Consider the following 26,840-nt stretch of genomic DNA (forward strand, 5'->3'; position numbering starts at 1 on the left):
TTTTTAAGCAAAGCTTTATGTCCATGTTGTGCTAAGTGAATAAGCAACAACACGGTGCCCCCCTTACAAGCGCTCTCTGAGTCAGCAGCTAAGAGAAGATCGTCTACATACTGAAGCAGTGTACAAGTAGAGGACAACTCAAGTGTGTCGAGCTGCTCTTTCAAAGCCCTACTATAGATGCTAGGGCTTTCAGTGTAACCTTGCAGTGCACGGCTAAAGGTAAACAAGCGTCTCCCTAAGGTGAACGCTAACAAGTATCTACTGTCCTTATGTATGGGGATACTAAAGAAAGCATTTTTTAGATCCACAACACTAAAGTGAGTAGCTGAAGCCGGAAGCATGGTCAATATTGTTGTCACATCAGGCACAATGGGAAATTGTGGAGCAACGATCTTATTAATGGCACGTAGATCAATAATAAAACGGAAGGGAATCGCATTATCGCCTTTTTTATACACGGGCAAAGTCGGACAATGGCACAAACTATGATGATAACATCTATAAAGAATAGATGTTTCCTATTTCCCACTATCATTTCAACATAGGGACCTTTCTGATTGACAGGAATAGGTGTTGGTTCCAAACCTTGCTTCGGGCAATCCTAGCGAAACAGAATGTCATTGAAAGGAAGTTCTTCGGAGAGGTAAGCCTCAGAAGGATGTTGCTATTGTCCACACTTGGTGCCTGATTGTCCTGCAAAAAAGGTTGGTGTGAATCCTGTGAAAACTGACTTCTACCAGGACCCCCTGACCCTGGGCGACCTCTGGATTGTCTACCCATATTCCCAAATACATTATTCGACCTCTGCTGGACGATCGGGCAGTGTGCACGCCAATAGCCCTCTTGTCTGCAATAAGCACACTGGTTTATGTTTACAGGACCCAATGGCGCATTTCCCTGTGGGTCACAATGACCTCTAAATTGCGAAGTAACCCCTCTAGGGCCTCTAACAATTTGTTGCAATAGTACTTTTGTCTTTAAGTCACCTTTTCTCTTTTCAACTCTTTCCTTTTCATTATTCACACGATTCTCATAGTACTGAGCCATGTGCAGTACTTCTCACTGAGACTTTGCTTGCCAAGCGCTCTCGGAAGACATAATTTGTGACTGGACTTCAGGCAGCAATCCTCGCACACATTTATCCATGAATAGTCGTTTCCCAGACTCTGTGCTTAAGTCTTGTCCACTGTAATCTTAAAATACTTGTTCGAACCGGTTAAGGAACTCGGTAGCACCCTCTGATTTTCCTTGGACACAGGCCGTAAGCTTGTCCCAGATAATCCTTCTTCCAGGAATTATAGTTTTCAACTTTGTAACTATTCTATCAGGCAAAGTTAGTATTACCTGTGGAGGTCTCTCAGCAGCTGGCCTTTCTCTATTGAGTCTAACCATGTTATCCCATGCATCTCCAAACCCTGGTACATCATCTACAGCCCTAATCTGCTTCCATAAGCCAACAGGCAGGAGTACGGGAAATAACAAATCAATATCACTCAAGGTGAATACTGATGACTGCAAGACAATCTCTATTTCTTTGGAGAACCCTGTCGGATTATTCCTAATATCGCAAATAGATTGTTTAACCCCTTAAGTGCCACCGCCGAGCTGGCTCGTCAGTGGAAACCGCTCCAGGCTCGTCGGTTTTGGCACTCTGCTTTGCTTGATCCCTGCAACGCAGGGATCGAGCAAAACTGTAATCCAACCCCCAGGCTATGTGAGGGGGAGGTCCCCTCACATGGCCCGGGGGTTGGATTTCCTTCAATTTCACGTCGGCGTGCGTGACGCACGCCGACATGAAATTGAAAGTGAATTCACTGCGGTAGCCATTTTCGGCTACCACGGTGAAAACTTAAGGTGAGTGTTCAACTTACTCTGCCTCGGTCTCTGGCTGTTTTTCAAGCCAGAGATCGAGGCAGGTATCATTGGAAAGGGGAGATCCTCCCCTTTCCAACGATACCTTGAGTGACAGCATTGGTGCCCGCGGATCGAGCACAGAGCTCGATCCACGGGCAGCAATACGCACTAGAAAACCAGGGATCTGTTTTGGAAGTGGGGGGAGGAGGGCTGCTTACTAGATAAGCGGCCCCCTCTCCCCCGAGATGGCTGATCATCTGCCCCCAGGGAAGGGGAAGAAAAAAGAAATCATAATTCGTAGGAAGGTGGGAGGGGGCTTAGGGCCCTGGGGCCCAATAGACCACCACAGATTTTAGAATAAATGGTGTCGATGGAAAGGGGAGATTCTCCCCTTTCCAAAGACACCATTTTTGAAGCATTGCTGGTCACAGATCAGCGCAGAGCGCTCGATCTGTGACCAGAAATGCCCACTAGACCACCAGGGATAAGTTTGTGTGGTGGGGGGCAGAGGGGCTGCTTACAGTAAGCAGCCCTCCCACCCCAGCAGCCACCAAAGCATAGGGACACATATCTAATAAACCCTGGGGGCAGTTGGCTGATCATCTCCCCCCAGGGAAGGGGCAAAAATAAAAATAAAATAAGGGACTTTTGGGTGGGAGTGGGGTGGCCACTAGCCACCAGGGATTTATTTTACAGAAAAGGGGGTGGGCCTCTCCCCCTCACCCCAAGGGGAAATGGGGGCACCCTGTTTTCCTTGCTGGCTTCGACACCCTAGGCCTAAATCTGTAGGTTGCCTACATGAACAAAATGGGCAGTGGCGAAAGGATTGGGGTTCCCAGTGGGTTACCCTTTTCCTTTTGCGCCCCCTGTAGGTGCACCCACACATGTGAGGTACCGTTTTCATAGGGACACATGTGGTGACATGGGAAGGCAGGCCATGTGTTGTTGGCGGTGTGTTTCGGTGGGTGGCCAGAGTGAAATGTCTGAGAATTGTCTTCATTTCCAGCCAATTTCAGGGACATTTCCCTGTGTCCACTCACCGAAACACGTCGCCAACAACAGTCGTCATACCTTCTCGCATTCCCACAGGTGTCCCGATGAAAAAGGTACCTCACATGTGTGGGTACACCTACTGGGTGCGCAAAAAGAAAAGGGTAACCCGCTGGTAACCCCAAGTCTTTCGCCACAGCACAATTTGGTCATTTGTGGGCAACCTACAGATTTGGGCCTATGGTGTCGAAGCCAGCAAAGAAAACAGGGAACCCCATGCATTTCCCAAAAGAGGACACCCGTGGGAATACACAGAGGTCTGACTTGTGCAAAACGACCCAGAATTTATTACCCAGAACCCCAAAGTGAACATTGTGTTTTTCCCCACCAAATATCACATTTTGTCGGGGATTGTGGCTAATACAAACTGGGACAATTTGCGCAAGGCAGACCTCTGTGGATTCCCACGGGTGTCCTCTTTTGGGAAATGCATGGGGTTCCGTTTTCCTTGCTGGCTTTGACACCCTAGGCCCAAATCTGTAGGTTGCCCACATGAACAAAATGGTCAGTGGCGAAAGGCTTGGGGTTACCAGTGGGTTACCCTTTTCCTTTTGCGCCCCCGGCAGGTGCACCCACACATGTGAGGTATCGTTTTCATCGGAACACGTGTAGGGACGCGGGAAGGTAGGCCATGTGTTGTTGGTGGTGTGTTTCTGTGGATGGCCAGAGTGAAATGTCTGAGAATTGTCTTAATTTTCAGCCAATTTCAGAGAAATTTCCCTGTATCCGCTCACCGAAACACGTCGCCAACAACAGTCGTCATACCTTCTCGCATTCCCACAGGTGTCCCGATGAAAAAGGTACCTCACATGTGTGGGTACACCTCCTGGGTGCGCAAAAAGAAAAGGGTAACCCGCTGGTAACCCCAAGTCTTTCGCCACAGCACAATTTGGTCATTTGTGGGCAACCTACAGATTTGGGCCTATGGTGTTGAAGCCAGCAAAGAAAACAGGGAACCCCATGCATTTCCCAAAAGAGGACACCCGTGGGAATACACAGAGGTCTGACTTGTGCAAAACGACCCAGAATTTATTACCCAGAACCCCAAAGTGAACATTGTGTTTTTCCCCACCAAATATCACATTTTGTCGGGGATTGTGGCTAATACAAACTGGGGCAATTTGCGCAAGGCAGACCTCTGTGGATTCCCACGGGTGTCCTCTTTTGGGAAATGCATGGGGTTCCCTGTTTTCCTTGCTGGCTTTGACACCCTAGGCCCAAACCTGTAGGTTGCCCACATGAACAAAATGGTCAGTGGCGAAAGGCTTGGGGTTACCAGTGGGTTACCCTTTTCCTTTTGCGCCCCCGGCAGGTGCACCCACACATGTGAGGTATCGTTTTCATCGGAACACGTGTAGGGACGCGGGAAGGTAGGCCATGTGTTGTTGGTGGTGTGTTTCTGTGGATGGCCAGAGTGAAATGTCTGAGAATTGTCTTAATTTTCAGCCAATTTCAGAGAAATTTCCCTGTATCCGCTCACCGAAACATGTCACCAACAACAGATGTCATACCTTCTTGCGTTTCCACAGGTGTCCCGACAAAAAAGGAACCTCACATGTGTGGGTGCACTTACTGGGGGCGCAACAGGAAAAGGGTAACCTGCTGGTAACCCCAAGCCTTTCACCACAGCACAATTTGTTCATGTGGGTAACCTACAGGTTTGGGCCTAGGGTGTCGAAGCCAGCAAGGAAAACAGGGAACCCCATGCATTTCCCAAAAGAGGACACCCGTGGGAATGCACAGAGGTCTGACTTGCGCGAAGCAGCCCAGAATTTATTACCCACAACCCCAGACAAAGTGAACATTGTGTTTTTCTTCCCACCAAATATCACACTTTGTCGGGGAATGTGGCCAATAAAAACTGGGGCAATTTGCGCAAGGCAGACCTCTGTGGATTCCCATGGGTGTCCTCTTTTGGGAAATGCATGGGGTTCCCTGTTTCCCTTGCTGGCTTCGACACCCTAGGCTGAAATCTGTGGGTTGCCCACATGAACAAAATGGGCAGTTTCGAAAGGCTTGGGGTGCCCAGTGGGTTACCCTTTTCCTTTTGCGCCACCGGTAGGTGCACCCACACATGTGAGGTACCATTTTCATTGGGACACGTGTGGTGACACGAGAAAGTAGGCAAGGTGTTGTTGGAGGTGTGTTTCGGTGGGTGGCCAGAGCAAAATGTCTGAGAATTGTCTTAATTTCCAGCCAATTTCAGAGACATTTTCCTGTGTCCACTCACCGAAACACCTCGCCAAAAACAGATGTCATACCTTCTCGCATTTCCACAGGTGTCCCGACGAAAATAAAGGTACCTCACATGTGTGGGTGCACCTACTGGGGGCACAAAAGGAAAAGGGTAACCCGCTGGTAACCCCAAGCCTTTCGCCACAGCACAATTTGTTCATATGGGCAACCTACAGATTTGGGCCTAGGGTGTCGAAGCCAGCAAGGAAAACAGGGAACCCCATGCATTTCCCAAAAGAGGACACCCGTGGAAATGCACAGAGGTCTGACTTGCACGAAGCGGCCCAGAATTTATTACCCAGTACCCCAGACAAAGTGAAAATTGTGTTTTTTCCCCACCAAAAATCACACTATGTCGGGGATTGTGGCTAATAAAAACTGGGACAATTTGCGCAAGGCAGACCTCTGTGGATTCCCACGGGTGTCCTCTTTTGGGAAATGCATGGGATTACCTGTTTTCCTTGCTGGCTTCGACACCCTAGGCCCATATCTGTATTTTGTGCTTGTCGGGAGAAAGTGTCAAATTCAGGTGTTGAAACAGACTTGGGGTTACCTGTGTTGTAGGCTTTCCCTTTGGCGACCAGGTAGGTGCACCCACACATGTGAGGTACCGTTTTCATTGGGACACCTGTGGAAATGCGGGACGGTAGACCATGTGTTGTTGGCAGCGTGTTTCTATGGGTGAGCCGAGTGAAATGTCTGGAAAATGCATTTTCTTCCCCACATTTCGGAATTTGCGGGGTGTCTGGGTAATAAATTCTGGGCCGATTTGCGCGAATAATACCTCTGCGGATTCCCACGGGTGTCCTCTTTTCGGAAATGCATGGGATTCCCTGTTTTACTTGGTGGCTTGGACACCCAAGGCCCATATCTGTATGCTGTGCTTGGCTGGAGAAAGTGTTAAATTCAGGTGTCGAAACAGACTTGGGGTTACCTGTGTTTTAAGCTTTCCCCTTGGCACCCAGGTAGGTGCACCCACACATGTGAGGTACCGTTTTCATCGGGACACCGTGGAAACGCGGGACGATAGGCCATGTGTTGTTGGTGTCTTATTTCGATGGGTGAGCCGAGTGAAATGTGCGAAAAATGCGTTTTTTTTCCCCACATTTCAGATGTGCGGGGGTGTCTGGGAAATAAATTCTGGGCGATTTGCGCAAATCATACCTCTGCGGATTCCCACGGGTGTCCTCTTTTTGGAAATGCATGGGGTTCCCTGTTTTCCTTGTTGACTTAGACACCCGAGGCCCATATCTGTATGTTGTGGTTGTCTGGAGAAAGTGTCAAATTCAGGTGTCAAAACAGACTTGGGGTTACCTGTGTTTTAGGCTTTCCCCTTGGCGCCCAGGTAGGTGCACCCACACATATCAGGTACCGTTTTCATCGGGACACCTGTGGGAACACGGATCGGTAGGCCATCTGTTGTTGGTGGCGTGTTTCGATGGGTGAGCGGAGTGAAATGTGCGAAAAATTAGTTTTTTTCCCCACATTTCAGATTTTGTGGGGGTGTCTGGGTAATACATTCTGGGCTGATTTGCGTAAATCATACCTCTGCGGATTCCCACGGGTGTCCTCTTTTTTGGAAATGCATGGGGTTCCCTGTTTTCCTTGGTGGATTGGACACCCGAGGCCCATATCTGTATGTTGTGCTTGTCTGGAGAAAGTGTCAAATTCAGGTGTCAAAACAGACTTGGGGTTACCTGTGTTTTAGGCTTTCCCCCTGGTGCCCAGGTAGGTGCACCCACAAATGTCAGGTACCATTTTCATCGGGACACCTTTGGGAACGCGGAACGGTAGGCCATGTGTTGTTGGTGGCGTGTTTCGATGGATGAGCCGAGTGAAATGTGCAAAAAATTATTTTTTTTCCCCACATTTTGGACTTTGCAGGGGTGTCTGCCTAATAAATTCTGGGCCGATTTACACAAATCATACGTCTGCCGATTCCCACGGATATCCTGTTTTGGGAATGCATGGGGTTTCCTGTTTTCCTTGGTGGCTTGGACACTTGAGGTCCATATCTGTATATTGCGCTTGTATGGAGAAATTGTCAAATTCAGGTGTGAAAATAGACTTGGGGTTATCTGTGTTTTAGGCTTTCCCCTTGCCGCCCAGGTAGGTGCACCCACACATGTGAGGTACTGTTTTCATCGGGACACCTGTGGGAACTCTGGACGGTAGGCCATGTGTTGTTGGCAGCGTGTTTCGATGGGTGAGACGAGTGAAATGTGCGGAAAATGCGTTTTTTTCCCACATTTCGGACTTTGCGGGGGTGTCTGGATAATATATTCTGGGCCGATTTGTGGAAATCATACCTCTGCGGATTCCCACGGATGTCCTCTTTTTCGGAAATGCATGGGGTTCCCTGTTTTCCATGGTGGCTTGGACACCTGAGGCCCATATCTGTATGTTGTGCTTGTCTGGAGAAATTGTCAAATTCAGTTGTTAAAACAGACTTGGGGTTATCTGTGTTTTAGGCTTTCCCCTTGGCGCCCAGGTAAGTGCACCCACACATGTGAGGTACTGTTTACATCGGGACACCTGTGGGAACTTGGGACGGTAGGCCATGTGTTGTTGGCAGTGTGTTTCGATGGGTGGACGAGTGAAATGTGCGGAAAATTCATTTTTTCCCCCACATTTCGGACTTTGCGGGGGTGTCTGGGTAATAAATTCTGGGCAAATTTGCGCAAATCATACCTCTGCGGATTCCCACGGGTGTCCTCTTTTCGGAAACGCATGGGGTTCCCTGTTTTCATTGGTGGCTTGGACACCCGAGGCCCATATCTGTGTGTTGTGCTTGTCTGGAGAAAGTGTGAAATTCAGGTGTCAGAGCAGACTTGGGGTTACCTGTGTTTTAGGCTTTCCCCTTGGTGCCCAGGTAGGTGCACCCATAGGTGCACCCACACATGCGAGGTACCGTTTTCATCGGGACACCGGTGGGAACGCGGGACAGTAGGCCATGTGTTGTTGGCGTCTTGTTTCGATGGGTGAGCCGAGTGAAATGGGTGGAAAATGCGTTTTTTCCCCCACATTTCGGATTTGCGGGCGTGTCTGGGTAATAAATTCTGGGCCGAATTGCGCAAATCATACCTCTGTGGATTCCCACGGGTGTCCTCTTTTCGGAAATGCATGGGGTTCCCTGTTTTCCTTGGTGGCTTGGACACCCGAGGCCCATATCTGTGTGTTGTGCTTGTCTGAAGAAAGTGTCAAATTCAGGTGTCAGAACAGACTTGGGGTTACCTGTGTTTTAGGCTTTCCCCTTGGCGCCCAGGTAGGTGCACCCACACGTGTGAAGTACCGTTTTCATCGGGACACCGGTGGGAACGCGGGACAGTAGGCCATGTGTTGTTGGCATCTTGTTTCGATGGGTGAGCCGAGTGAAATGGGTGGAAAATACGTTTTTCCCCCCACATTTCGGATTTGCGGGGGTATCTGGGTAATAGATTCTGGGCTGATTTACACAAATCATACCTCTGCAGATTCCCAGGGATGTCCTCTTTTCGGAAATGCATGGGATTTCCTGTTTTCCTTGGTGGTTTGGACACCCGAGGCCCATATCTGTATGTCGTGCTTGTCTGGAGAATTTGTCACATTCAGGTGTGAAAACAGACTTGGGGTTACCTGTGTTTTAGGCTTTCCCCTTGGTGCCCAGGTATGTGCACCCACACATGTGAGGTACCGTTTTCATCGGGACACCTGTGGAAACGCGGGACGATAGGCCATGTGTTGTTGGCAGCGTGTTTCTATGGGTGAGCCGAGTGAAATGTCTGGAAAATGCATTTTTTTCCCCACATTTCGGAATTTGCGGGGTGTCTGGGTAATAAATTATGGGCCGATTTGCGCAAATAATACCTCTGCGGATTCCCACGGGTGTCCTCTTTTCGGAAATGCATGGGATTCCCTGTTTTACTTGGTGGCTTGGACACCTGAGGCCCATATCTGTATATTGCGCTTGTATGGAGAAATTGTCAAATTCAGGTGTGAAAACAGACTTGGGGTTATCTGTGTTTTAGGCTTTCCCCTTGCCGCCCAGGTAGGTGCACCCACACATATCAGGTACGGTTTTCATCGGGACACCTGTGGGAACTCGGGACGGTAGGCCATGTGTTGTTGGCAGCGTGTTTCGATGGGTGAGACGAGTGAAATGTGCTGAAAATGCGTTTTTTTCCCACATTTCAGACTTTGCGGGGGTGTCTGGGTAATAAATTATGGGCCGATTTGTGGAAATCATGCCTCTGCGGATTCCCACGGATGTCCTCTTTTTCGGAAATGCATGGGGTTCCCTGTTTTCCATGGTGGCTTGGACACCCGTGCCCCATATCTGTATATTTTGCTGGTCTGGAGAAAGTGTCAAATTCAGGTGTGGAAACAGACTTGGGGTTACCTGTGTTTTAGGCTTTCCCCCTGGCGCCCAGGTAGGTGCACCCACACATGTGAGGTACCGTTTTGATCGGGACACCTGTGGGAAAGCGGGACGGTAGGCCATGTGTTGTTGGTAGCGTGTTTCTATGGGTGAGCCGAGTGAAATGTGCGGAAAATGCATTTTTTTCCCAATAATTCGGACTTTGCGGGGGTGTCTGGGTAATAAATTCTGGGCCGATTTGCGCAAATCATACCGCTGCGGATTCCCACCGTGTCCTCTTTTCAGAAATGCATGGGGTTCCCTGTTTTACTTGGTGGCTTGGACACCCAAGGCCCATATAAGTATGCTGTGCTTGTCTGGAGAAAGTGTCAAACTCAGGTGTCGAAACAGACTTGGGGTTACCTGTGTTTTAGGCTTTCCAGTTGGCGTCCAGGTAGGTGCACCCACACATGTGAGGTACCGTTTTCATCGGGACACCAGTGGGAACGCGGGACGGTAGGCCATGTGTTGTTGGCGGCGTGTTTCAATGGGTGAGCCTAGTGAAATGTGTGGAAAATGCATTTTTTTTCTGACATTTCAGACTTTGCGGGGGTGTCTGGGTAGTAAATTCTGGGTCGATTTGCGCAAATCATACCTCTGCGGATTTCCACGGATGTCCTCTTTTTGGAAATGCATGGGGTTCCCTGTTTTCCTTGGTGGCTTGGACAGCCCGAGGCCCGTACCTGTATGTTGTGCTTGTCTGGTGAAAGTGTCAAATTCAGGTGTGGAAACAGACTTGGGGTTACCTGTGTTTTAGGCTTTCCCCTTGGCGCCCAGGTAGGTGCACCCATAGGTGCACCCCCACATGTGAGGTACCGTTTTCATCGGGACACCGGTGGGAACACGGGACAGTAGGCCATGTGTTGTTGGCGTCTTGTTTCGATGGGTGAGCCGAGTGAAATGGGTGGAAAATGCGTTTTTCCCCCACATTTCGGATTTGCGGGCGTGTCTGGGTAATAAATTCTGGGCCGAATTGCGCAAATCATACCTCTGCGGATTCCCACGGGTGTCCTCTTTTCGGAAATGCATGGGGTTCCCTGTTTTCCTTGGTGGCTTGGACACCCGAGGCCCATATCTGTGTGTTGTGCTTGTCTGAAGAAAGTGTCAAATTCAGGTGTCAGAACAGACTTGGGGTTACCTGTGTTTTAGGCTTTCCCCTTGGCGCCCAGGTAGGTGCACCCACACGTGTGAGGTACCGTTTTCATCGGGAAACCTGTGGGAACGTGGTATTGTAGGCCATGTGTTGTTGGTGGCGTGTTTCGATGGGTGAGCCGAGTGAAATGTGTGAAGAATTTGTATTTTTTCCCATATTTTGGACTTTGCGGGTGTATCTGGGTTATAGATTCTGGGCTGAATTACACAAATCATACCTCTGCAGATTCCCAGGGATGTCCTCTTTTCGGAAATGCATGGGTTTTCCTGTTTTCCTTGGTGGTTTGGACACCCGAGACCCATATCTGTATGTCGTGCTTGTCTGGAGAATTTGTCACATTCAGGTGTGAAAACAGACTTGGGGTTACCTGTGTTTTAGGCTTTCCCCTTGGTGCCCAGGTATGTGCACCCACACATGTGAGGTACCGTTTTCATCGGGACACCTGTGGAAACGCGGGACGATAGGCCATGTGTTGTTGGCAGCGTGTTTCTATGGGTGAGCCGAGTGAAATGTCTGGAAAATGCATTTTTTTCCCCACATTTCGGAATTTGCGGGGTGTCTGGGTAATAAATTATGGGCCGATTTGCGCAAATAATACCTCTGCGGATTCCCACGGGTGTCCTCTTTTCGGAAATGCATGGGATTCCCTGTTTTACTTGGTGGCTTGGACACCCAAGGCCCATATCTGTATGCTGTGCTTGTCTGGAGAAAGTGTTAAATTCAGGTGTCGAAACAGACTTGGGGTTAAATGTGTTTTAAGCTTTCCCCTTGGCACCCAGGTAGGTGCACCCACACATGTGAGGTACCGTTTTCATCGGGACACCGGTGGAAACGCGGGACGATAGGCCATGTGTTGTTGGTGTCTTTTTTCGATGGGTGAGCCGAGTGAAATGTGCGGAAAATGCGTTTTCTTTCCCCACATTTCTGATTTGCGGGGGTGTCTGGGTAATACATTCTGGGCGATTTGCGCAAATCATACCTCTGCGGATTCCCACGGGTGTCCTCTTTTTGGAAATGCATGGGGTTCCCTGTTTTCCTTGTTGACTTGGACACCCGAGGCCCATTTCTGTATGTAGTGCTTTTCTGGAGAAAGTGTCAAATTCAGGTGTCGAAACAGACTTGGGGTTAAATGTGTTTTAAGCTTTCCCCTTGGCACCCAGGTAGGTGCACCCACACATATCAGGTACCGTTTTCATCGGGACACCTGTGGGAACACGGATCGGTAAGCCATGTGTTGTTGGTGGCGTGTTTCGATGGGTGAGCGTAGTGAAATGTGCGAAAAATTAGTTTTTTTCCCCACATTTCAGATTTTGTGGGGGTGTCTGGGTAATACATTCTGGGCCGATTTGCGTAAATCATACCTCTGCGGATTGTGGGATGTATTCACCCATGCATCCGAGCCCTACCTCAAAACTGCAGTACTGACATGGAAAACATCATGATGGCCAGAGCTTCCCAGAAAATGCACAGGGAAATGCATGAAGAATAGGCTGCCACTCATTTTTGCCGATGTTATGGGCACAGAAGGACACTGCCTAAAACCACCATTGGACTACCCACACAGTAGTCTGAAACCATTGGGAATGGCAATGCTGATTGCCAAAAGCAAACCCATAACTGTTGGGAATTCATTTTCTTAAATCCCAAAAAGGGGTGCAGTACCAGTATTCACCACTATCCAAAAGCCGGCGTTTTAAAACCACCAGATTTTGTAGAAAACTGAATAAATGAACCCAAAACATGCCAAAGAAAGACATTTTAAGAGGTGGATCCAATGTAAAGTTATATTCTGAAGTGACTTGAAGGTTTATAACAAGACTGGCTGAGCTGTGGATTTCAGCAATTTAAGTAAATTTGGACTGAAAGACACTACAAATCTAAATGTTTAAAAGAAATGAGTGACCTACTTTGAGTGTCACATAGGTTGCAATTGTTTAAATGTCATAGTTTTAAACTTAGAATCAGCATTCTAGCTGCATATGTACACATTGTCTTGACTTAAACTGGGTAACAAAAAGTGACATTTTATCTGAAACCTGGCTTAAGGAACTGGATTCTGCCCACCAGCCACCCCCATCAGGAGTGAAACTTGAGTCACAGCTGTGTTCCCAGGCCTATCTGCCTTTTGCTGGCCACACTAAGGATATGCCATCTCTCTGATAATTGAATTAAGGGGAGCCCCCACAGAATACAGGAGCTCTGAACAAAGCCCTGTCCTGACCCAGGCAGATGGTTTATTGCAGATGTCGTAAATGTAGCTTCCTCCTGGAAGGACAAAGGGGAGGGGCACTGCCTGTGAGAGCAAGCTGACTTGGCAGAACTGGAAAAACCAGAAATTCAACCTTGTGCTGGAGGAAAACCACACCCCTTTGGGGCCAGAACATAACTCTAAAAAGATGAATAACTCATAGTACGGACTTGTAAAAATTATTTAAATGACACCATAATTCTTGTGATTTTTCTGCCCACATTTTAAGAGGTTATTAGAACCGGTGGCATGTTCAGGGGGGTTTTAGCGGAAAAGAGGATATTACTCAAAATGTGTGCATGTGAAAAATCTGACACTTCATCAACTAATGTCCATACTCCTTGCGCACATGTGTGTAAATTTGGGGTAATGTCCGGAATTGCAAAATCAGTTAAAAAGTGCAAAATATTGCCATTTCTGAATGCAAGCCCCTAGGAAGAGCAGAGTTGGAACAGGGTATACCTCCTGTGATATGTGATGGGTGCATATGATTTTAAAACAATATGTACCTCTGCAAATATGTATTTGGTTCAAATCTAGATTTGTGTGCAAGTTGACAGGAGGAGTGGACTTTCTGCAGGCTGTAAAATGACATCACTCTGACACAACTTAGCTCCCCCAATCAGGGGAGAAATGAAAGCTTGGCCAATGATAAGTGGAGAGGGGTAGGGTCTAGTGATGCTGCACACACACCAATAAAAAAAACACATAAAAGCAGACAGACAGGACAGATAGGGACCTTCAAATCCATGTGCTGCGGGACGCTCTGCTGGAAAATCCATACTTTACCTCCATCAACCTTCAGAGACCCAGACCAGACCAGCAGAGTAGAGCTGACCTGTTAGCAGAACCAGAGAGAGCTGACCCAGATCACTGTGAAGTGCAGAGACCAGAGTCCAGTCTAAAACCTGACCAGATCCGTGGCGTGGCCCATTTCATTCAAGAATATAGTGTGAGTTCCTAGCAAAACTGTGCAGAACCAATCTCTTAGTTAAAATAATATAATTCAAGCTATTTTAATCTAAGTAGAATTGCCTCCTAACTGTCACCTGTCATTTGTAAAGCTGTCACCTGTGATTTGCTAGTTGCAAGCTGCACTTGTCTTTGTGAACTTTAAAATTTCAATCTGAAAAACGACCTTTATTTAATCGCTCATATCTCCGTGACCGTTTGTGCTAGAGACTTCCAGTAACTTTCCTCTGAAAGCTGAGAATCGTGGCTTTCCTACGAACCTAGAACCCCCTATAGTTTTGCCGCAATCGTGAAAAATGCACTCGCGAATTTACCGCGATTTGCCAATTTCTTCATGTGTAAAAATCTGCTGCTGCTTGCCTTCCATTTGCCAGAAATTCGTTTAACCTGCTAATTATCCCTGAATCATTGCTAGTGTGAGCCTGGACTAATATTAACTAGATACCACTCACCCTGAACCTCTAGAGGGAATTAAAAGCATTTTAACATATTTTCACTCCATTGCCAGCACATATCAAAGCATTTTGCCTGTGTTTTCAACTTCTGTAGTCTAAGCTTGCTGGGGTGAACTGAATCACATTTAATTGCATTTCTGAGAACTGTGTCCCTTCCTTCCATTTCCTTGCATTGCATAAAAGGGGGGGGTGAATTGTCCAAGAAAGTGATTACATTGTCTTTTGCTGAAATCCTATCAAGTTATTTTCTGTACTGCATTTCATTCCACATTGCATCCATTTGAAACCATAAAAGTATTGTTGCTATCTTATCCATTTCATGTCAACTCCTTAGTGATTATCAAGAAGTGTGCTAGTGCCAGATTCTCCGTTGTTAATCTTTATCATATCAGATTAAGTGTGCTATCGAATTATTAATTTATTCTAAAGTGTGATATATATATATATTGTTTAAATTATCAAATAAACCTTTTAACTTGCAAAACAGAACTACTTCTTGGCTCAGTGGGGTCAGGGGGATTCCAACAGAGGGGTGTTATATAGGGGTAGTCATCCAGAACGCATGAACTGGACATAAAGATATATCAATAAGGGTTTTCATTCAGTATTATAGACTAGGCGTTGACTTAGCTGTAGTGTTGAATTGAATCCTCTTACAAATTGGGGGCTCGTGCCGGACGTTTGGATTAGATCTATCACTTGTGCAGATTAATACAGCGTGCCAGCTGACCAGATACACATATCCGGTCGGAGCACACGCTGTGTTACGCTGTTAAGCACTTCTCAAAGGAACGCTCTAAGAAAAAGGTCTGTTTTGCAAAAATAAAATACAAACTTCTGTAAGTCAGGACAGAGACCAATCTCTAGAATGACGACCTTAGTAGACATGAAAATAGCCAGAGAGCACTTCTTACATAAGTTATTTGTGAGAGGTGAGTGGACTCACCAGGACCAAACAGTCTGGTTGCAGGCCATCACACCCCAAATCACGGAAACAGGGTCAGATACATGGAGAGACCAGGGTCCCTTACATGTGGCCCTGAGTGAACTATATATGTCCTCTAAGGCCAAGGATGAGCACAACAAGATTGCCAGGGTAGCGGCATATTTATATTTACATATGGGAGCCATGCAGGACAGATGTACTGAAGGCCAAGATTTGGCGAGTAGGCAACTGCTGGCATTAGAGAAGGCCCAATCTGATCTGGACTCTTCTGAGCAGAGGCTGCAGAGGAGCCAGGAGTCAGAAAATGATAGTAGGCAGTATACCATTAAAATAAAAGAGGACATGGATATACTGCAACAGGAAAAGGCTGACCAGGATACTAGATTTCTGGCCCTGCAGAAGGAGCACCAAGACAGTTTGGACTCCTTACTGCAGAGCCAGAAAAAGCTGGAGCAACAATTAGACTTTAACAGGGCATGCACGGAGCAGGTAGCCACCCTGCAAAGTCATCTAGATAGAGTGATGGTAGAGAGCAACAAGCTGATTTTGAAAGACCTGGATACCCAGGCAGAGTTTGATGAGGAGCACCAAAAAGCTGGTGCCTTTCAACGACAGAGGGACGACCTGGCAGCACAGATGCAGGCTCTCAGTCAGGAAAGAGACACTTTAGGCCAGGAAGTCTGCCACTTAAAAAAGGAAATTGAAGAAAATCACCTGGCCCTCCAGGGGCTTGGTGACCTCCAAAAAGAAAACCAGAACTTGGTAGAGCACACCAGAAAGGTGGAGGATGCACTGGCAAGAAAGGAGCATGCCAGTAGGGATGGGACTCAGGAGGTAAACCTCCTGCAGCAAAGACTGGCCCAGTTCTCCAGGACCAACCAGGAAGCACAGAGGGAAAATGAGGCCCTCTGTCAACACAATGATAGGCTCCAACAACAGGTAGCGATGCAGGAGAGACTGATAGAGTCTAGTAAGGCCTTGACTGAGGAACTGAAAGCACAAATGCAGGCTCTTGCATTGCAACAGGGAGCAGGGGCGGATAGAGATGAGGTCCGGTGGGAAAGAGAGACTCCTGACCATAACCTCAGGAGCCCTAACACCAGGGACCTTCATCTCTCCCAGTCCCTGGACTCTACCACCCCCATGTCCCCTGGCGCACATGAGCACAGGGCCACAGGGATGGCAGATTACTATCCAGCTAAAAGTATGGGGCTCATAGGCCAGTACCACTCAGGAATGGAGGGGTGGGCATCCGGGTATGGGCACCCAAGTACAGTACAGTTCAGTGGGGAACCCCAGGAGAGTAGGCCCCTTAAGGGCATCCTGAAAACCTCTGCCCAGTTAGGTCAGTGGGGGGGGGTACCCAGCAAATCCTGGCAGCAAGGAGGGATCTGAGGACTCCTCTGAGCACCACAGGAAACAGGAGACCAGGTCCCCACATTCTGCCAGCCATTCCCAGGCTCGCAGAATCCGGGAAAACCTGGAAGAACAGACAGGAACCTCTGGGAGCAGTGCCTCTGAGTCAGAAGATGAATGGACCAGGGTTACCCGGACCAAAAGGGCCAATAAGACAAAAAGGGCCTTGCTTAAGGACCCCTTAAAGCAGATTAAGGCGATCAGGAGCGTCATCACGCCTTACCATAAGAACGCTAAGTATTCTGTTTGGGAGCACTTAGAGTTGTTTGAGCAAATGATGGAGACTTTCCATTCGAAGGACAGCCAAAGCTGTATTCAATATGTAAAGTGGACCTTCTCCCCGGAATACTCCAGTTTCTTTGCGGGGCTGGGGGACCAAAATCATTTAAGATGGTCCACCTATAAGGCGGCCATCTTGAAACATTTTTCCATTCATAGAAATCCTCAAGAGGCTCGCAAGGCAGCCTACAATTTGCAATGTGGGGAGGATCAGGCCCCACAAGAATTTGTGCAAGAACTGAAACGTGCGTTTGCGCAGACCACCAGAAGGGTGCGCACAGACAGTAGAGAATTCATTAATACATTTTTTCATGCCTTGCCCAAATACATAATGACCCAGCTCGTGAGGGATTTTCACGAGAAAAGATCTTTAGACTGGGTCATTGAACAGGCTACCCGGATCTATGAGGTGCAGAAACTGGTAGATAGCAAAAATAATGCCCAGAAAAACCCCAAAGCCAACAGCACCCCTGCTGCTGCCAAGGTGGCAGAGGTAAAGGTCACCCCCGTTTTAGAGTTGGAGATGGGGGGGCCTAAAAACCTACCTGCACCTAATAATGCTAGGCCCAGAAGGTCCTCGGGCCAGTTACAGACAGGGAGCCAGGGAGGCAGCCCCACAAATGGGGTTATGTGTGGACTCCTCCAGCCCAAGGGGGGGGATCCAGCCAAACACCTAACCCAGGGAACTTCCCTCCCAACTTCCCACAGGAGGGCAGAAATTCTCCAAACCCTGGGCAGAACTTTTTCCCCAGGTATCCACCCAATTTCCAGCCCCAAAATCCTCCACCCTTCTTTCCCCAACTCCCTGAGCTGAGACAACCTAATCCGGGAGAGGGGAGGCCAAGGGTGGAGGGGTACCCAAATCTTCCCAACCAGGGGTACTACCAAAGAAGGGATAGCTACCCTTCCCGGGATCAGCCCAGGGGAGAAAACAGGGCCCCGTATCAGCCTGAGCGGGTTTCCCAGTTAGAGCGCCAGGTTCAAAACATGGCGCGGGATCTGGGTCACATACTGAGGGCTCAGCAGAACCCTCAGATCGGCATGCCGGAGCAGAACGCACCCAACTCTGGACCTGGTGCCCCAGAACAATGATGGGGGCAGCACCCCGATAACTCTCCGGTTCCCAGGGAGGAGGCACAAGGGGAAGGGGGGTGTAAAGCCTTGGAGGAAGCTTCCTTCCTCACTTGTAAACAGCCCCTGGAAACCCAGGAACCGGAAACAAAATCTCTTGCCCCTGAAAGTCTGCCTCCTAAGGAGCAGAGGGGGGGTAGGAGAAACAAAAGACCCAAACAGACACAGTTTAAGGAGGAGGCACAGATCTTCCAATTTGAGGGAGAGGGATCCTCAGAGGATCCTGGGAAAAGGATCTTCTCCTTCAGAGAGGGGGGAACTCCTCCCAAAGAAAAATGGGTCCCTAGGGATGCAAATCCAAACTGGGGAGATGTGGAGACTGAGCTACCGCCGCCCACCCTCTCATCCCAGAACCAACAGCAAGAAAATCCCCTGGTTCAAACCCATCCTGGTGACTGCCTCCAAAAAGGGGGGGGGCGGCCCGGAACCGGAGCCAGGGGAACCCACAATGGCTCTGATCTCCAGTTGCCAAATTTTTCTTTCAGATTCCCAAGGCTCTCCACAGAATTCTGCCCAAATTTCTTCTCTTGCAATGTCCAAAACCAGAAAGTTAGCCCACCAGTTGTCCAAAAATGTGTATTATCTGTGCCCCCTTGAGGAGAAGGAGGGAAGATATTATGCCCCGGTACAAGTACAGGGGCAGGGTACGATTTCAGCGCTGGTGGACACGGGATCTCAAGCTACCCTTCTGTCCAGAAGGGCCTTTGACGAACTGAATGCAGGAAGGGGAGAGAATTACCAAATTCCTCTCGCCTCTCTTCCTGGACAACTGCAGAACTTTGACGGGAAGGAAATTCCCGTTGAGGGGACTGCAGACTTGGACATTAAGATCGGGCGACACAAGTTGAAACACCCGGTCATAATTGTGACTTCAGAGGGCACCCCTTGTTTACTAGGGAATGACCTCCTGAGAAGGTTGTCACCCCTAATAGATTGTGTAAACAAGGTCCTCTGGACCCAGACTAGCCGACCCATAAAATTAAAACAGAGTGTCAACCATGTTAGTTTAAACGGCACCTGCCACATGGTTGAACAAAAATCTGACCAAGTAGAATTTCACTTCCAGAATAGCCAAATTCCAGACGTGACAGTAATAGCAGTAGGACAACAGACTGGTGATGGGGGGTCCTCTCTATTTCTGAAAATCAACCTTCCTTCCAGTCTAAAGTGGTATTCCATGCTGGAAGGAAACACTCTGAGATTCTACACTAATCCACAATCAGAAACTCCCACTCCTATAGTCCAGAAAGATGTGAAATCAGCTCAGAGCCTGGCTGATATTCAGCAAATTGGGGAGCAGTTGTTCATCCCTGTCCAATTAAATGATGGGAAGGACTCTGTTCTCGCTCGAGTGTGTGTGAACAACGGTAAGAGCTTCATCAGCGAAGCCATGTTCCGCCAACTCCCAAAAGATCCAGCCATTCCCACCTTCAAACTGATAGACAAATGGGAAATGGACCTGGAAGCACCCAATTCAAAACATCTCCTACCAAGCAGGTGTATGCTCAAAATCTCCATTGGCAACAAGAGCATAGTCCATAATTGTTGGGTCGTGCGAGACGTCACTGCCGCCTTTTACTTAGGCAGTGACATTCTCAATCGCTTTGCCATTAGTTTGGACCTAATAAACTTCAAAGCTTGGTCCCGATTAGCGGATAATCCCATGGGCTTTGATGATCCAGAAAAAGCATTTAGGTCAGCTCAATTGCTACCTTATGCAGTTGAAATTCAGATCAAAGAGGAAGTCACCATCCCAGAAAGGACCCGACAATTCTCCCTGGAAGTGAAAGTTAAAAGAGGACAATATTTGCAAAACCCTGATGCTTATATACATCTAAACTCTTCTCTCCAACAGCAAGGGTTGGGGGTAAACCCAACTCCATTAGTCAACATAGAACATGACACCATTCCAATAGAGGTGGATAACAGCGACTTAAAGAGTATTACTCTAGCCGCAGGCACCATTATTGGAATGGCGGTTGATGACCGACATTTCTCCATTGATCTTGGAAATTAACTGTTAGGGCCAATCCCCAAGGACTGCTTTGACAGTGACAGTGATGACAATACAACACCAGACAGGATTTTTACCCGGCATGAGGGGAACTTCCTGGTGTACACTTCCTGCCCCTATGGTAAGGAAGATGTGACTTGTGACTTCAGGAGGGATGAGGTGATTTTCCAGGTCCATGAGGGCTGCCTTTCCCACCTGAAGCCTCCAGTCCAAATCAGCACTCTGACCAGGGACTTCTCCACCCAGCTGGAGGAGGCCGCGGAGATAGCCAAACCAGAAGTCTTTCCAGGCTTCAGGCAGATGGTGGAAGAGAGAGTCAACCTAGCTGATGCCTGTGTGACTCTGGAACAAAAGCAAAAGTTGAAACAAGTTTTCTTGGATTTCCAAGATCTCTTTGCGGTAGACTCATATGACTGTGGTCGCACTGACATCCACACAACAACAATCCCCATGGACCCTGGCATGACTCCTGTGTTTGTGAAGCAATATCGCTTGCCTCTCGCATCAATGTAGTCCCTTACTGAAATAATTAAGAACCTTGAGTCCAGGGGAATAATCCGTCCAGTCCACAGCACCTTCAATAATCCGGTGCTGGGAATATTGAAGCCAAATGGCCAGTGGAGACTCTGCACTGACCTCAGGGAGCTCAACAAACGGGTCCATACTTCCTGATGGCCTCTTCCCTACATTGACCAAGGGCTGGCCCAGATTCAGGGGTCACAGGTATTCACTGCAATAGACTTGACCAATGGATACTGGACCGTGCCTGTCAGTAGGGAGGACCAATACAAGCTGGCTTTTACCTTTGGGGGCCAGCAGTACACATGGACCCGGACTCCCTTCGGATACCTCAACTCCGGCAATGAATTCAACATTTTTCTACACAAGGCCATGCCCGACTTGGGTGCGAGGGGTAACCTGGCTTATGTAGATGATGTCCTCATCAAAAGTTCATCTGTGGAGGAACACATAGCGGAGATCTGTTATGTTCTGACGCAGTTGAGGGCCGCCGGAGCAAAACTTTCCTTTCAGAAAGCACAGTGGTGTAGAACCCGTGTTAATTTCTTGGGGCATGAGATTACTCCTCAGGGTCTCTGTCCCCAGGAAAAGAAAGTGGAAGCACTTCAGAAACTGAAAGACCCCACAACTCTGCGGGAACTAAGGAGCATCCTTGGACTGACTAGTTACAGCAGAAAGTTCATTGAGGGCTACGCAGAGATCACCAGACCCCTGATTCATCTCCTGAAGGGGGGGGTCAAGTGGGAATGGGGTCCAGAACAAGCCGAGGCAGTAAAACAACTCAAAAGAAGCCTCTCACAAGCGCCTTGCCTAGCTTACCCTGTCAGAAACAAGGAGTTCTTCCTGGAGACGGGGTTCTCTAATACGTGCTTGACGGCAGTATTATACCAAAAGCATGACAAGGTCAATAAAGTAATCTCCTATGCGAGCAAAACTTTATCCTCTGTGGAGGAAAAATTCAACGATTGTGAGAAGGCACTCCTGGCAACGGTGTGGGCATTGAAGAATTACCGCCCGTTTATCCAGGGGGAACACATCATAGTGGAGACTCCACACCAGCCTCTGCAATGTCTCCAAAGTGATAGAATACGGGCCGGAAATGTGAGTAATTCCCGAATTACTTCCTGGATTCTGTCAATGCAAGGCTTTCCTGTGGAGGTCAGATATGGCCAAAACAAGAAGAGTCCCCTCGCGCAAGGTCTGGCTGACTTGCATGATTGTGCCAGAGAAAACTGTCTCGAGGACGAAAGTCTAAAAATAAAGGACAACACGGAGGCATACCTTAATTACCCACACAAAGTCTTTGAAGAGGACAAGTGTGAGGGAATGCCCACTGTCTATGTGGATGGATGCTCTTACCATGTTGACAACGACGGGGAGAAAGAACTGGTGACTGGCGTAGGGAATGCATGGGTGAATGAGTCCCCAGAACCCTCCGCTGGATACAAAATTGGTCCCCGAAGTAGTCAGGTGGTAGAATTGATGGCTGTGCATCAGGCCATCCTCACTGCTGTCCAGCATCAACTCCACGAACTGGTCATAATCACAGATTCGGATTATGTACGGAACGGGTTCGTGGAGCACCTGGTTAATTGGAAAACCAGAGGCATGTTATGTGCTAACAACAAACCCTTGAAACATGGGAAGTTGATCCAAAACATTGATGATCTGGTCACCTCGAATGAGATGACCATCTATTGGAAAAAGATCAAGGGTCATTCCAAAGTAGAGGGACCAGACAAAACTGGAAATGACTTAGCTGATCAGCTGGCCAAAACCGGGGCCATCCAAGGGGATCTAATTGAGATTGAGTCCCTGTTGGGGGAAATCCAGGTCACTGCTATCACTAGGTCCCAGACAAATGCTCACAACGACCTTCCAATTGCACAATGGAGTAAGGAGACCCCTGATGCTGATTTGATTACCGCTCAGAAGGGGGATCCAATAATTGGTAAATTTTACCAGCACTTTGAGGACCCTGAGAACTTTCCCCTGACGGATACCGATTACATTGGGAAAGAGGACCTAAGAGTGTTGATGAAATGTCCAAAAATGTTCCGGATCCAAGACGGTTTGTTGGTAAGGAAATCCAAAGCTGGCCACGATCAGTGGGTGGTTCCTACCTCATTCCGAAGCCTGATGTTAAGTCACGCCCATGATGCGGCCACCGCCGGTCATAGGGGGTTTCACACAACACTGGAAATCTTAAGAGAGGTTGCATACTGGCCACACATGGGGCAGGACCTCGACCAATACTTGAAGGGGTGTCTTGTGTGTGCACAATTTCAGCCATCATCCCTCACGCACCGCGCGCCTCTCCAAAAGCGGGGGATGACACTGCCATGGTCAGATTTACAAATCGACTTTGTAGGCCCTGTGATTCGCTCTGCTAGGGGGAATAAGTACATGTTGACTGTGACATGCTTGTTTACCAAGTGGGTGGAATGTCTCCCAGCCCCAAATTGCAAGGCAGAAACGGCAGCTGCCTTGATGATTAACCACATCTTTTCCCGTTTTGGTCTACCTCAAAGGATTGAGTCAGACAGAGGTAGCCACTTCACCAGTGAAGTAATGACAAAGATGTGGGAGATACTGGGGGTCAAGAGAAAGCTACACATTGCTTACCGGCCAGCTTCTTCTGGGGCAGTAGAGAGATATAACCGGACAATTGTGAGCATCTTAAAAAAGTTTGTGGCAGATTCTGGGCCAAGTTGGGATATCCGATTACCTCTGGTCCTAATGGCCATCAGATCTACCCCTTCATCTGCAACCAAAATGTCACCATTTGAGTTGATGACTGGGCGCAAGATGGTGCTTCCGCAGCATTTGCTCTACAGGACCCAAGAGCAGACACTGATAAATGCCTCCACTACTCATGAGTATGTGGAGAATTTAAGGAAACACCTTCAACATGCTTTTGCTTATGCTCAGCGGAATCTAGAAAGATCGGCTGATAGCATGAAGACCCACTATGACCTGAAGACTTCCAGGAAGGAATATCAGGTGGGGGACCGGGTCTATCTATACAACTTCCAAAGAAACCAGGCAAAAGAACGGAAATTTTTGCCTACATGGAAGGGACCCTTTGAGATCATCGACAAGATCTCCCTGTGGCCTACAAAATCCACATCCCCAAAGGTCCTTTGGCAGCGGGGGAAGACAAGTGGGTCCACATAAACCAGTTGAAATGTTGCCATCCCAGGCACACTCTGCAACAACTGGAGGAATCCTCTGGAATCCTAGCGGGTACTGTCTCAGACTAATTCAGTTCCAACCATAAAACATACCACATCTAGTCTCTAAAATATTGTGATTTGCATGAAACTGTCTCTTAGATACTGTTTTTTTTTTTTTCAAAATAAGAATGTAATGTTTCGTTATGATGAAATGCATATGCTGCCCCACTATCTCAACAGTGGTGGAAAAAACGTCTATGAATAGGTATTGCCGCTCTTCCTTTGTCGTCCTAGGAGAAAGAAAACCTTGAGACGGGCCAAGGAGGACGATCCGGAGACCGGGAGCTGAGACGCCACGGGCCCGGGGTACCGCCCAATTTTCCCATCAGGACCGGCGAGGAGAACCGATCGATCCGACCGGATGGAGAAAAAGATGCTGAACTGTGCCATCTATTGGAAGAAGATGAGGAAACATCCCAGGTCTTGCGAGTCCCATCAGTGAAACAGAATGGCCATCGCAAGAGGGGGGCTTGTGGGATGTATTCACCCATGCATCCGAGCCCTACCTCAAAACTGTGCAGTACTGACATGGAAAACATCATGATGGCCAGAGCTTCCCAGAAAATGCACAGGGAAATACATGAAGAATAGGCTGCCACTCATTTTTGCCGATGTTATGGGCACAGAAGGACACTGCCTAAAACCACCATTGGACTACCCACACAGTAGTCTGAAACCATTGGGAATGGCAATGCTGATTGCCAAAAGCAAACCCATAACTGTTGGGAATTAATTTTCTTAAATCCCAAAAAGGGGTGCATTACCAGTACTCACAACTATCCAAAAGCCGGCGTTTTAAAACCACCAGATTTTGTAGAAAACTGAATAAATGAACCCAAAACATGCCAAAGAAAGACATTTTAAGAGGTGGATCCAATGTAAAGTTATATTCTGAAGTGACTTGAAGGTTTATAACAAGACTGGCCGAGCTGTGGATTTCAGCAATTTAAGTAAATTTGGACTGAAAGACACTACAAATCTAAATGTTTAAAAGAAATGAGTGACCTACTTTGAGTGTCACATAGGTTGCAATTGTTTAAATGTCATAGTTTTAAACTTAGAATCAGCATTCTAGCTGCATATGTACACATTGTCTTGACTTAAACTGGGTAACAAAAAGTGACATTTTATCTGAAACCTGGCTTAAGGAACTGGATTCTGCCCACCAGCCACTCCCATCAGGAGTGAAACTTGAGTCACAGCTGTGTTCCCAGGCCTATCTGCCTTTTGCTGGCCACACTAAGGATATGCCATCTCTCTGATAATTGAATTAAGGGGAGCCCCCACAGAATACAGGAGCTCTGAACAAAGCCCTGTCCTGACCCAGGCAGATGGTTTATTGCAGATGTCGTAAATGTAGCTTCCTCCTGGAAGGACAAAGGGGAGGGGCACTGCCTGTGAGAGCAAGCTGGCTTGGCAGAACTGGAAAAACCAGAAATTCAACCTTGTGCTGGAGGAAAACCACACCCCTTTGGGGCCAGAACATAACTCTAAAAAGATGAATAACTCATAGTACGGACTTGTGAAAATTATTTAAATGACACCATAATTCTTGTGATTTTTCTGTCCACATTTTAAGAGGTTTTTAGAACCTGTGGCATGTTCAGGGGGGTTTTAGCGGAAAAGAGGATATTACTCAAAATGTGTGCATGTGAAAAATCTGACACTTCATCAACTAATGTCCATACTCCTTGCGCACATGTGTGTAAATTTGGGGTAATGTCCGGAATTGCAAAATCAGTTAAAAAGTGCAAAATATTGCCATTTCTGAATGCAAGCCCCCAGGAAGAGCAGAGTTGGAACAGGGTATACCTCCTGTGATATGTGATGGGTGCATATGATTTTAAAACAATATGTACCTCTGCAAATATGTATTTGGTTCAAATCTAGATTTTTGTGCAAGTTGACAGGAGGAGTGGACTTTCTGCAGGCTGTAAAATGACACCACTCTGACACAACTTAGCTCCCCCAATCAGGGGAGAAATGAAAGCTTGGCCAATGATAAGTGGAGAGGGGTAGGGTCTAGTGATGCTGCACACACACCCATAAAGAAAACACATAAAAGCAGACAGACAGGACAGATAGGGACCTTCAAATCCATTTGCTGCGGGACGCTCTGCTGGAAAATCCATACTTTACCTCCATCAACCTTCAGAGACCCAGACCAGACCAGCAGAGTAGAGCTGACCTGTTAGCAGAACCAGAGAGAGCTGACCCAGATCAATGTGAAGTGCAGAGACCAGAGTCCAGTCTAAAACCTGACCAGATCCGTGGCGTGGCCCATTTCATTCAAGAATATAGTGTGAGTACCTAGCAAAACTGTGCAGAACCAGTCTCTTAGTTAAAATAATATAATTCAAGCTATTTTAATCTAAGTAGAATTGCCTCCTAACTGTCACCTGTCATTTGTAAAGCTGTCACCTGTGATTTGCTAGTTGCAAGCTGCACTTGTCTTTGTGAACTTTAAAATTTCAATCTGAAAAACGACCTTTATTTAATCGCTCATATCTCCGTGACCGTTTGTGCTAGAGACTTCCAGTAACTTTCCTCTGAAAGCTGAGAATCGTGGCTTTCCTACGAACCTAGACATTCCTACCCCCTATATTTTTGCCGCAATCGTGAAAAACGCACTCGTGAATTTACCGCGATTTGCCAATTTCTTCACGTGTAAAAATCTGCTGCTGCTTGCCTTCCATTTGCCAGAAATTCGTTTAACCTGCTAATTATCCCTGAATCATTGCTAGTGTGAGCCTGGACTAATATTAACTAGATACCACTCACCCTGAACCTCTAGAGGGAATTAAAAGCATTTTAACATATTTTCACTCCATTGCCAGCACATATCAAAGCATTTTGCCTGTGTTTTCAACTTCTGTAGTCTAAGCTTGCTGGGGTGAACTGAATCACATTTAATTGCATTTCTGAGAACTGTGTGC

This window comes from Ambystoma mexicanum, chromosome 1p (assembly GCF_040938575.1).
Source record: "Ambystoma mexicanum isolate Mex_15411 chromosome 1p, UKY_AmexF1_1, whole genome shotgun sequence".
In the NCBI taxonomy this organism is placed as follows: domain Eukaryota; kingdom Metazoa; phylum Chordata; class Amphibia; order Caudata; family Ambystomatidae; genus Ambystoma; species Ambystoma mexicanum.